Source organism: Panthera pardus, unplaced genomic scaffold (assembly GCF_024362965.1).
Source record: "Panthera pardus isolate Hobbes unplaced genomic scaffold, ASM2436296v1 HiC_scaffold_6, whole genome shotgun sequence".
Taxonomy (NCBI): Eukaryota; Metazoa; Chordata; class Mammalia; order Carnivora; family Felidae; genus Panthera; species Panthera pardus.
Genome location: NW_026526991.1, coordinates 95,347,010 through 95,359,543, shown reverse-complemented (window position 1 = coordinate 95,359,543; position 12,534 = coordinate 95,347,010). Strand labels below are relative to the sequence as shown.

At 38.0% G+C, this 12,534-nt stretch overlaps 1 protein-coding gene and 1 pseudogene across 2 annotated transcripts in view; one reads left to right on the top strand and one right to left on the bottom strand.

Annotated features, from left to right (window-relative positions):
• The window catches only part of LRP6 (LDL receptor related protein 6), a 177,932-nt gene that overhangs the window by 119,221 nt on the left and 46,177 nt on the right, over window positions 1-12,534 (bottom strand). The gene's annotated exons all lie outside the window — the stretch shown is intronic.
• On the top strand, window positions 2,843-3,095 carry LOC128774911 (bublin coiled-coil protein-like; annotated as a pseudogene).

Genomic DNA, 12,534 nt, shown 5'->3' with positions numbered 1-12,534 from the left:
TAGAGGGTATACTAGAATATCCCATCGCTCAAAACCAGAAGTTATACAGAGATAGTTTCATGGACTTTTTTTTTAATGGCTTGGTGGAGAGAATTTATGTTTTCAAGGTAAAATTACTTCAGTCACGCCTTTAATTAGTATCGATTACAGGAATCCCAAAATTAGTTTTTGAGGAGAATCTTGCCTTTACCCTTGAATATTTTCTCAGTTCACCTCTCCAGCTTACCTTACCTGCTTTTACAAAATTGCACTTTGCCCTGATGCAACAGGGATAAATGCCAAAGAAATCTATGACTTGTGGGTATTATAATGGTATTGTTCATTACATTATATAGCAGCTTTCTCATGAGGACTAATGGGGGTAAAAATCGGTTTCATTATTAGGAGTCAAGATGACTTCTCAGAGAACGACATCTACCTAAAGAACATTAACTCTTATAATTGGTATTTTCTTTTTTAGATTGGCTTAGATTTTTCCTGGGGCCCATTCCAGTTACAAAACTTATAGTTCTATTAACTCTCTTCTTCCTATATGTCCACCATCATACCTCATTCACTCTTTCAACATTAAAAAGGGGGGAAAGTAGAACCAATACTCAAATCATGGCAAAGATAGCCACAAATCCTATGATCATTCACTTACAAAATGTCTGCCATGGATACCTGGCATCTGAGGGGGCCATCTAGTATCTACCTTCCTATGCTTAAAGAATCTTCCACTTTATGAGACAGAATCACTTGAAACTAAAGAAACTGAAAGCAGCAGCTATTTGCTTTCCGAACCTCCCTTGCAAGTGGGACAGGTGCATAAGATTTGGGTTTTGCCAGTCAGACAAACCAAGAAAAGGAGGAAGAGGAGACAGAGAAGAAGGAAGCAACAGCAGAGCAGCACAGCAAGGACCACAAGCAATCCATGCTGGTGAGGTTGGGGGCAATACCAAAAGAAAATTAAATCCAGTTTGAATTAATTCAGCCTTCTTTAATCCACTTTTGCAAAAAGAACTAGCAGCAATTTTAGGAATATCTGTTGCCTCATGTCAGTGAGAGTACAAATAGTGGCAAATATGCTACCTAACATCCAGTGCTATCACTGGATCACATCTGTGGTATGATTTGTAGCATTGTTCCTGGCTACAGATTCGAAGGCTGGTTCTCCTACCATTTAGGAAATAACTCAATATTATTAGGAGTAACCCAATAACCTCTTTAAAAATACTTTTTCTGTTTAAATCACAGGGACTTCTGTTACTTAAAATGATGGGGATGCCTGGGTGGCTCAGTCGGTTGAGCGTCCAACTCTTGCTTTTGGCTCAGGTGATGATCCCAGGGTCGTGGGATTGAGCCCTGTGTCCAGTTTCACACTGGGCATGGAGCCTGCTTTAGATTCTCTCTCCCGTTGCCCCTCTCCGCCACTCGCTTGCTCTCTAAAAATAAAAATAAACTGTGAACATGAACATCAATTTTTAGATCCAAACAAAAGCATCACTTTAAAGTTTAGACGGTCACTTCAACTCTTCTCCCAACAAGGCCTCATATAACTACCCCCATTCGCAACATGTTACAAATGGCGTGTTTTCAAAAGTCTCACAGCTCTTCCTTCAATCTACCGGGACTCCTCTCATAAGGGCCAATGTCAACATCCATGAGAATGACTGGCAGAGAACCACCAGGGAAATCACATCCTGAACCTTCCATCTGTGGTCTTACCTAAAACAGTATCTTGATGAAAACTGATATAAAGAGAACAATCTGTGACAGAAAAGCCAACTTAACATTAAAACTTGTGGGGCGCCTGGGTGGCTCAGTTGGTTGGGCGTCCGACTTCAGCTCAGGTCATGATCTCGAGGTCTGTGAGTTCGAGCCCCGCATCAGGCTCTGTGCTGACAGCTCAGAGCCTGGAGCCTGTTTCAGATTCTGTGTCTCCCTCTCTCTCTCTGACCCTCCCCTGTTCATGCTCTGTCTCTCTCTGTCTCAAAAATAAATAAACGTTAAAAAAAAATTTTTTTAATATATAAATAAAACTTGGTATTTATGTCACCATAAACAATGAAACAATGAACTGTTAAAGGAAGAAAACTCAGCTAAACTGTCTGATTTATTCACACTTTCGTAACTTCAAAACCCAATCATCAGTCCTAGAATTGTAAATATAGCAATTATGCTATGGTCTGAAAGTCTGTCCCCCTTAAAACTCGTATGTTGCAATCTCAACTCTCAATGTGATGGTATTAGGAGGTAGGGCTTCTGGGGGTAAATAGTCACTAGGGTAGAGCCCTCATAAATAGGATTACTGCCCTTACTAATACGGCCCAAGAAAGCTCCCCTGTCTCTTCTACTTTGTGAGGTTTCAGTGAAAAACAGCCATCTAGAAAGCAGGCCCTCAGCAGACACCAAATCTGCCAGCACCTTGATCTTGGATCTTCCAACCTCCAGAACTGAGGGAAATAAATTTCTGCTATTTTTAAGTCACCAGTAATGGTATTTTGTTATAAAAGCCTGAACAGACTAATACAAGTTTTCTTTAACATAGTGTTTCTTAGACTGTGCTCCCTCCTCCACACATATACACACACACTAATGATGATGACGATGCCACCATCACCACCACCAGGATGAAATACCAAAAGCATAAATTTTCAATCCCAGCAGCATTTGGGAATGACTTACTTCAGAAACTCTTAAAAATATCAGGAAAAGAAAAAAAGAAACTCTTAAAAATATCAATAACTTCGGCTCTTCCATCAGAGATTCTGATTAAATTGGTCTGGGTTGGGACCCAAGCATCAATATTGTCTAAAAGCACCTTGACCTTTCACCCAACACAGCATTCCATCATAGCACAATGTCAGGCCCCAACAGGGACCTGGGCATGCCGATGGAGGCAGGCACAAAAGGCAAGGATGGTGGCTTCTGGGAAGCAGAACATGCTGCCATCAACTCCATGATGGACCAGATCAACTCCTGTCTGGACCACTTAGGAGGAGAAAAATGACCCCCTCCATGCCTGCCTCCAGAAGCTGCTTGAGTCCACCCAGCAGATATGCCTTGCATTCCAGCAGCAGCTCAGGAAGGTCCCTAACAATGCCAGTTCCTAGGCTCTGGGAGCCACCAACCAGCTACAACCCTGCCTCCCTGGGTTATGTTCTGGCCTGGGCACTCACCACCTGGGTTAGATACCTTCTCATGGGCTGGCCTGCGAGTCCCCTGGTGAGTCTGCCTGCCTGGGCCATCCTTCTGGTACTCCCCTTGGCATGCCTGGGCCAGCCCCCACCACCCAAGCATCCTCTCCTGGGGTCAGGTGTGGACTTGCAAACCACCCACCTTGCCTGTCTGCCTAATTCCAGAGCACTCCCCACTCTGCCCAGGCCTTGAGCATCCACATTAAATACTCTCCAGCAAAAAATAAATAACAATAAAAGATCCTCAAGGAATTCTAATTCACTTAGGGCTCAAAACTAGTGAAGAAGAATCCGACTTTCTGAAGCATCTGTTTGTCCTTAGCACTCTGTTCTTTTACAGTGGTGTTAATGTATTTAACTCACTAACCAGTTGGCCCTAAATATTAGTTAATAATTAGCTCTTAAAGCTATGGAAGATCATATTAGGAAGCAAAGCACCAAATAAATTACTTCCCACACAACAGTCTTCCATATTTTCCTCAAAAATTTTATAACTTGAGAAGTAGAATTTTTAGATTTCACAATTACTGCTTAAATTTTACTGAGTATAAATATCCAAAGATCTGTGAAGATAAAAATAGACTGTCAACAGAGTGGCCAAAATGAAGAAATCAGGAGACTATAGATGCTGGAGAGGATGTGGAGAAACAGGAACCCTCTTGCACTGTTGGTGGGAATGCAAATTGGTGTAGCCGCTCTGGAAAGCAGTGTGGAGGTTCCTCAGAAAATTAAAAATAGACCTACCCTATGACCCAGCAATAGCACTGCTAGGAATTTATCCAAGGGATACAGGAGTACTGATGCATAGGGGCACTTGTACCCCAATGTTTATAGCAGCACTTTCAACAATAGCCAAATTATGGAAAGAGCCTAAATGTCCATCAACTGATGAATGGATAAAGAAATTGTGGTTTATATACACAATGGAATACTACGTGGCAATGAGAAAAAATGAAATATGGCCTTTTGTAGCAACGTGGATGGAACTGGAGAGTGTGATGCTAAGTGAAATAAGCCATACAGAGAAAGACAGATACCATATGGTTTCACTCTTATGTGGATCCTGAGAAACGTAACAGAAACCCATGGGGGAGGGGAAGGGAAAAAAAAAAAAAAAGAGGTTAGAGTGGGAGAGAGCCAAAGCATAAGAGACTGTTAAAAACTGAGAACAAACTGAGGGTTGATGGGGGGTGGGAGGGAGGGAAGGGTGGGTGATGGGTATTGAGGAGGGCACCTTTTGGGATGAGCACTGGGTGTTGTATGGAAACCAATTTGACAGTAAATTTCATATATTAAAAAATAAAAAATAAAAAAAAATAAAAAAAATAGACTGTCAAACTTCTATTACAAATTTTCAAGCTTTTAGTATCCAATTCTTTACTATATAAATATTTAGTGGTAACCCTCAGTGATGTTTTAGTTTGCTTCTTCACTCAATATATTATACACACCAGAGTCTCATTTTACTTATAAGATATGAACAAATGAATATAATTAAATATCCTTTAAATGCTTGTATTCTCAGTTTAGAAAATTCTGCAAAAGTGGTAAAAGAGGCATTATGTTAACTTACCTACAAATTTTCATAAAAATATACACAATATAAATAGTGCAGTCACTTTGACACTGTATTACTTTGACACTGGGTGACTTACATCAACCATTAGCTATTCTTAATAAAGTGTGAAAAGATCACAAAACTAATGCTTTCTTGTTGTTGTTGTTTTTATTTTAGAGAGAGACAGACAAACAGCGAGCACACGCGCGAGAGAGGGGCAAAGGGAGAGAGGTACACAGTCCCAACTAGGCTCCATGCTCAGCTCAGAGCCCAACACATGGCTCAATCCCATAACACAACCTGGGACACAACCTGAACCAAAATCAGGAATCAGACACTTAACTGACTGAACCACTCTGGTGCCCCACAAAACTAATGTTTTTTAAAATAATCATAAATTTTTTGTTTTGTCCTTCAAGTAGGTCCAGTCAAATAGGAGAAGTCATCGTGGCTTTAAGAAAACTGCATTACTCGAAACCAATTAATAATGCTGAGATTTCACCTGGGAAAACTGGTATACTTCCAAATGTTTAAACACTCCTGAAAATAAAAAGCCATCACTTTTTACTCTTTTTCAAATCCACATAAATCAACAGAGAAAAGTCTGCAATCTTAATCAGACACCCACAGTAGACCTACTGTTTGTGGGGGGGAAAGGGGGGAGCATTAAGATTCTTCGACAAAACTATAGACTCCATTTTTTTCTGAGACTCCAAAACTCAGAATGAAATAGTAGCTAGAAAATCTCCAGTCTTCTGATAATGGTGCTAATTTTAGAGCTACCTGGATACTAACTAGGACCAAAAAGCAAGAATTAGTTACTTCCAACTTCACCCTGGAATCAAACAAGTCAAAGAAAAAACTTCAAGGTAATCACAGAAAAAAACAAAAGAGAAACAGTCATTTAATACTCACTTTTTAAAACATCAGAAACACGTATTTTAAATAGGATGACTTCACAACGATTTAGTTACCAGAAGAATATAAAGCAACAGGTAAGATATTAATTTGCTATTAAGTTCTATATAAATACTACTTAAAAAAACCGAAGAGTACATTTCAGTAGGCATTTAAAAAAAATTTTTTTTAATGTTTTATTTATTTTTGAGACAGAGAGAGACAGAGCATGAACAGGGGAGGGGCAGAGAGAGAGGGAGACACAGAATCTGAAGCAGGCTCCAGGCTCTGAGCTGTCAGCACAGAGCCCAATGTGGGGCTTGAACTCATGGACCATGAGATCATGACCTGAGCCAAAGTCGGACGCTTAACTGACTGAGCCACCCAGGCGCCCCTCAGTAGGCATTTCAATAGGCATTCATTAATCTACCAGAGATGGAAAGCAGGTAGAAAAGAAGAAGGACAAAATCATTTGAAAGCTACAAAATAAACTTTTTCCTTAAATTGAAATAACTGACAAAAAGAAAATGGGACCAGACTAGGAATTAATTTCTAATCTAACTCTCAAAATTTATCAAATTGAAAATCTAGTGTATATTTTTAAAACTCATGGTGGAGAGGGGGGTTCTCTTTAGAGTCTCACACTACTTCACAACCCCAAAAACAATTAAAGAATTAAGTATGATGTATGGTGCAAGCAAGGAGGCAACCAGTATGGACAGCAATCTGTACTGGTAATATTCTATTGATTAGCTTGTATATATAGTAGGCATACCATAATTATTATGTTATTTTTTTTACCTCAATTTTAAAAATAATGTCTTGTGGGCTGGAAACAATGCAGGAGAACTTAAACTCATGATAATGACATATATAAGACAAAGGGATAATAAGCAGAGATAAAGTATACTAAGGATTTCATAAGTATACATGTCAAAAAAATCCTAGAATTTTAAGAATTCTCAAAAAAATAAAATTTTTAAAATTCTCAAAAGACTGCAAATTTGCAGATGGAAGAAACTGAATGACAAAATATAATCGATATGAAAGACAAGAAGAGAAAAGAAATGGGCAGAATAGAAAACTCAAAATAAAATGTCAGCTATGAATCCAAATACATGAGCAACCACAATAAGCACAAGTTGTAAAAGGACTTTAAAAAGCTTCAGTAGATGGTGCCTGGGTGGCTCAGTCAGACTTCAGCTCAGGCCATGGTCTCACGGCTCATGAATTCGAGTCCCACATCAGGCTCTGTGCTGACAGTCCAGAGCCTGGAGACTGCTTTGGATTCTGTGGTCTCCCTCCCTCTCTGTCCCTGACCCCACACTTGTGTTCTGTCTCTCTCAAAAATAAATAAAAGCATTTTTAAAAAAATTTTTTTAAAAAGCTTCAGTAGAAGACAAACTTTAACAATGGATTTAAAATCAACCCAAAAACTGCAACTATATGCTACTTAAAAAAGAAACATCTAGAAAATATAAACACACAAAAAGTAACAAGATGGAACACTATATAAATGAGGCAAAAACTTACCTGAGAAAAGTGGATATGGCAAGCAATACCTAACAAAACTCTGGGGCAAACTGCATTAGCAGCAACTAAGTCAATAAATAATGGTATAAGCACATTAGGAAGAAAAGTCTTTATCTTACCTCTATTTCAAAACACTGCTTCAATGCACATAAAGCAAAATAGGCATATCTATAGAAAGAAACTGTCAAATTAATCACCAAGCGAAATATTTTTAACACACTTCTCTCAGCAATAAATCAGAGACTTAAAAATCAGGAATCAGAAGATTTCAACAGAACAAATTTGATTGAATGGACACATCTAGAACACTGCACTCAAAAAACACAGAATATACAATCTTCTTAAGCACACATAGAATAAATTTTTTAGTAAGCTCTACACCCAACATAGAGCTCAAACTCACAACCTCAAGACCAAGAGTCATGCCCCACATGGAATTTTTTTTAAGTTTACTTATTTGAGAGAGAAGGAGAGACAGAGAATGGGAGCACGTGTGCTTGGGGGAGGGGCATAGAGAGAAGGATAGAGAAATCTCAACTGGCTCACCACTGTCAGTGCAGAATCCTACACAGGCTCGATCCCAAGAACTGTGAGATCATGACCTGAGCCAATGCTCAGATGCTCAAATGACGGAGCGACCCAGGCGCCCCAATATTTTCTAGATATAACCACACACTGGACCATAATGCAAACCTTAAGTACAGGACTACCATACATGCCACACAGTAATTGTAATTAATTAACCTAGAAAGATTAACTAGGAAAAATCCATATCTGTTTCGAAATTAAGAATCACATTTCTAAAAAAACACAGTTCAAAGAAACCTCAATGGAAATTGTAAATTTCCGTTATTAGATTACTGCATTATTACTAAATATTAGATGCAAATAATGAAACTTTGAGGTACAGGTAAAAATAGTACTAAGGATGTTTAAATTATAAAAGCTAAAAGGACAAGAAGAGCTAATCCAAAGAAAGTGTAAGAAAAATAAAGGGAGAAGAAATCCCTAAAGTAAAAAAATAAAATAAAAAAGTACCACAGATTTTCCAAAAGTATAGGAACAACATGAGCTTACAAAACTACATCAAGTCAAGTTTTTAGAAACCTGAATAAGCTACAACTATTAATAAAATCAAGAGAGTAAATTCATGTTTTCCAGGTGGGAGAAAAAGGGAGGGAGAACATAGCCCATACATCTACTGGTAAATTCTCTAAAATTTTCAAAGACCAAATAATTCTAATCTTAAGACAAAAATTATTGCAATGTACTGGAAAAGAAAACATTCCAGAATAGCAGAATAAACAGTTTTCTCAAGTACATACAGAATATTCACAAGAATATGGGCTATGCAACAAAGAATTGAAATCATACATGGTATGTTCTCTGGCCACAAGAAAATTAGAGTAGAATATATAAGGAAAGATATCTACAAAATCCTAAAAATTTGGAAATTAACCAATACACTTCTAAACACATAACTGCAGTAGATGATTAACCTTTTCCTTACAGAGGGCTGGCCTTTGCCCTCAGTCAGTGTAAGGTAATCTCTAAACCCTTGAATTGTCTTTACTAAGAGTGCCTTTTTGTTGATCTGAGGCCATAAGCCACCTCAGATAATCTAGGCTAACAATGTGTAGGGGCTTTGGGCCACTCAGTGTAAGCCCAACCTCTGGGGGGGCTAGAGACTATAGCCAACAAAGCAGGAAGTCATCATGTCTACATGACCAAACCCTAATAAAACACACACCAAGTCTCATCTGACTTCCCTATTTGGCATCACTCTACATGTTGGCACACATTGCTGGGAGAAGTAAGCGCTGTCCACACACCTAACACTACTGGGAGAAGACAACTGAAGGTCTGCACTTGGAACTCTCCTGGACCCTGTCCTATGCACCTCTTTCCCTGGCTGATTTTTACTTGTACTAAAATAAACCATAACCAGCATATAACAACTTTCAGTGAATTCTGGAAGTCCTAGTGAATTACTGAACCTACAGGTAGTCATGACAACCCTCAATCTGCAACTGGGTCAAAAGTGCGAGTGGTTTTAGGGAAGGGGGGATAAGCAAAATAGGTGACACGGATTAAGAGTTATAAACTTACGGTTATGAATAAGTCACAGGCATGAAAAGTCCAGCATAAGGAATATAAACAATAATACTGTAATAACTTTTTATGTTGACAGATGGTAACTACACTTATCACAGTGAGCATTTCATAATGTGTATGTAATTGTTGAATCACTATGCTGTACATTTGAAACTAATATAATGTTTTATGTCAACCATACTTTAATTAAAAAAAATAAGATCAGCTAAATTTAAAGGCTTTAGAAGGGTGCCTGGGTGGCTCAGTCAGTTTCAGCTTGGGTCATGATCTCACAGTTCACGGGATTAAGTCCCTCATCAGTCTCTGTGCTTGTCAGAAACTTAAGATTCTCTCTCCTATCTCTCTGCCCTTCCCCCACTCACACACATACACACCCAGGCTCTCTCTTAGGCTCTCAAAACAAATAAATACATAAATAAATAAACAAACATTAAAAATAAATAAAAGCTTTGGAAAGAACTGTACTTTTAAATAAATGGAATGTTATTTTTTTTAATTCTGTCTAAAAAGCCTAGTAGTTTATGTTTTACTAGCCATACCCTGACTTATATGCCAACCCAGGTAGAGCCTAGGTTGGTGACTTTACCCAGGGATTAACCAGCCCTGAGAATGGGGGCCATGTGCTCCCTAGACTGGGAAACACCACCCTCCAATAGAAGCAGCATATGGCAAAACTCAGAATCCACTGTATTTATACTTAAAACCTTCCTTCCATATCTCTAGAATGATGCTTGCAAACAACCTATGAAAGTGCCATATTCTTTGAATTCCGCAAAGCGGCTCTGAATAATAAAGCTGATTTGACAGTGTTTAAAACATACACACACAAATACACATACAAGATACCACTGCATACATGTAAGAATGGCTTAAAGGAAACTGACAATATCAGGTACTAGTGAGGATGCAAAGCAACTGGAACTCTCATACACGGCTAGTGGAAATGAAAAATGGCACAGCCACTTTGGCAAATTTTCAGTTTCTTATAAAGTTAATTATAGTTACCACAGAACACAGCAATCTGACTCCTAGGTATTTACCCAAGAGTAATGAAAGAGAAATAAAAACTTAGGCTCATACATAATACGAATAGTTAAAGCAGCTTTATTTGTGACTGCCAAAACTAGAAACAACCCAAATATTCTTGAACTAATTAGTGGATAAACAAACTGTAAAGCATCCATACAATCTTACTCAGCCACAACAACAAAAACTACTGATACACACAGCAACACAGATAAATCTCAAATGCATTATTCAGCCTCAAAGAAGCCAATCTCAAAGGCTACATACTGCATGATTCCATTTATATGACATTCTGGAATAGACAAAACTATAGGAACAGAAAACAAGTCAGTAACTGCAAGGAGCTGAGAGTGGGGGGCAAGAAGTACAAAAACACACAAGGAAATTGGGGGGGGGGGGGGGTAGAACACTTCCATATCTCAATTGTGGTGCTGGTATCGACAAAGATTCTCTGACTAACCTCTATCTAGGTTCCATTGAGTCCTTTCTCAGCTAGGCCTCAACCTTGGCCTACAAAGACTTGAACAGGATACTAACATAGCTTCTAATAGCTCAAGGCTGCATCCCTAAGATGACCCTAGTCCCTCATAAAGTGCCTGCCTGAGAAAACTCACTGCTGCCAAAAGAATTTACTGTTTGTTCCAGCCAACACCTGAACATAGGGCCCCTGTCTGCCAGTCTCTGTGGGAGGGCAGGAGCCTTGGATAAGTGCCAGTTAACCAACCCAGATGGTTTCACACAGACCAATTTCCCCTTCCAGTTTTTTTGTAATTTATCACTCCCCTGACTCTACTGAACCCTTGCTCACCCCCTCCCTACTCCTTCATTCTCCCTTTAAAACACTGAGTTACCCATGTACAAATCAAAGTAGAATTCCATTTACACTGCACTCTATTCCACACTGCAATAATATATTACTGATTAAAATCTGAACTTACCCTTTTAACTAGGGTCCAGCTTTGTTCATCTTTGACAACACAGAATTGTATGCATTTGTCAAAATTTGCAATATCATATACTAAAAAAAAGGTACATTTTACTTTATGTAAAATTATACCTCAATTACAATAAGCAAAAAAATGAAAGCAACAAGTTTCTGAACCATCAGCTTCTGAACCATAATTCACTTCATTAATTATGTCAGAGAAAAATCATATGATCTGAAATGCAGAAAAGCTACAAACAAACACCAATTCTAGAATTTTTGCTTGTATCAACAACTGAATGCATACATCCTTTTTCTCTAAAGCAAAAATGGCAAACTATGACGAGGGTTTCAAATCTAGCCCATGCTTTGTTTTTGTATGGCCCTATGAGCTAAGAATGGTTTTTACATTTTTAAAGGTTGTTAAAAAAAAAAAGAAAGAAAGAAAGAAAAAAAGAAAAAGAAAAAAGAACATGCAACAGAGACTATATGTGGCCCACAAAGACTAAAATGTTTACACTCTGAATGTTTCTAGAAAACTTGGACCACCCTTTGCTCTAAAGCCTTACAACTCAAAATATAGACCATGTAGCAACAGCCTCAGAAAATCTCAAGCTCCATCCGAAAGTACTAAATCAGAACATGCATTGTAACAGAGTAAAACCAAAGTATTACCTTTCCATAGAGATGGGTCTTTGGAATATCAGAATATACACAGTAAATATATAATAACGTAAGTAGTATATACAACTCTAGAAAACAGCAATATTTCTAGTATAAAACTACATCAAACCAGATAAAGCATCAATTAAATCTCAGTGATATTGTGACTGTATGTATTTTCCCAACTCAAAATTATAGTTGATACAATGCAACACTAAGATAAAATATTTTAAATCATTCTCCCAGAAAATGTGGTAATAAGCATGCATAATAAAAAATTACAAAGATGCTCCAAGGTTTCTAAGAAATATCTCCCTAATTATTTCACTCAAGCCCTTCATTTCATCAAAAGAAAAAATAGGACTTGAATTTTCCCAAGACTTTATATGGCATACTACAGTCATTTATCTCAGCCTCAGAATGACTTGAAAATGGTCATTCTACAAGTCTTGCCACAAACTGTTTAACTGAAAATTAGGTACAAGTATTAGCGACACTGAAACTCTGTTGCTGTGTTTCCTCCTGGGAATGAAAGAAAGAGAGAGAGAAGAAAGAAGCATACCACATATATTTAACAGTACTTTAAATAAAATTACAAATAGTGCAAAATGCAATCATTACTCTACAATTATGGGTTA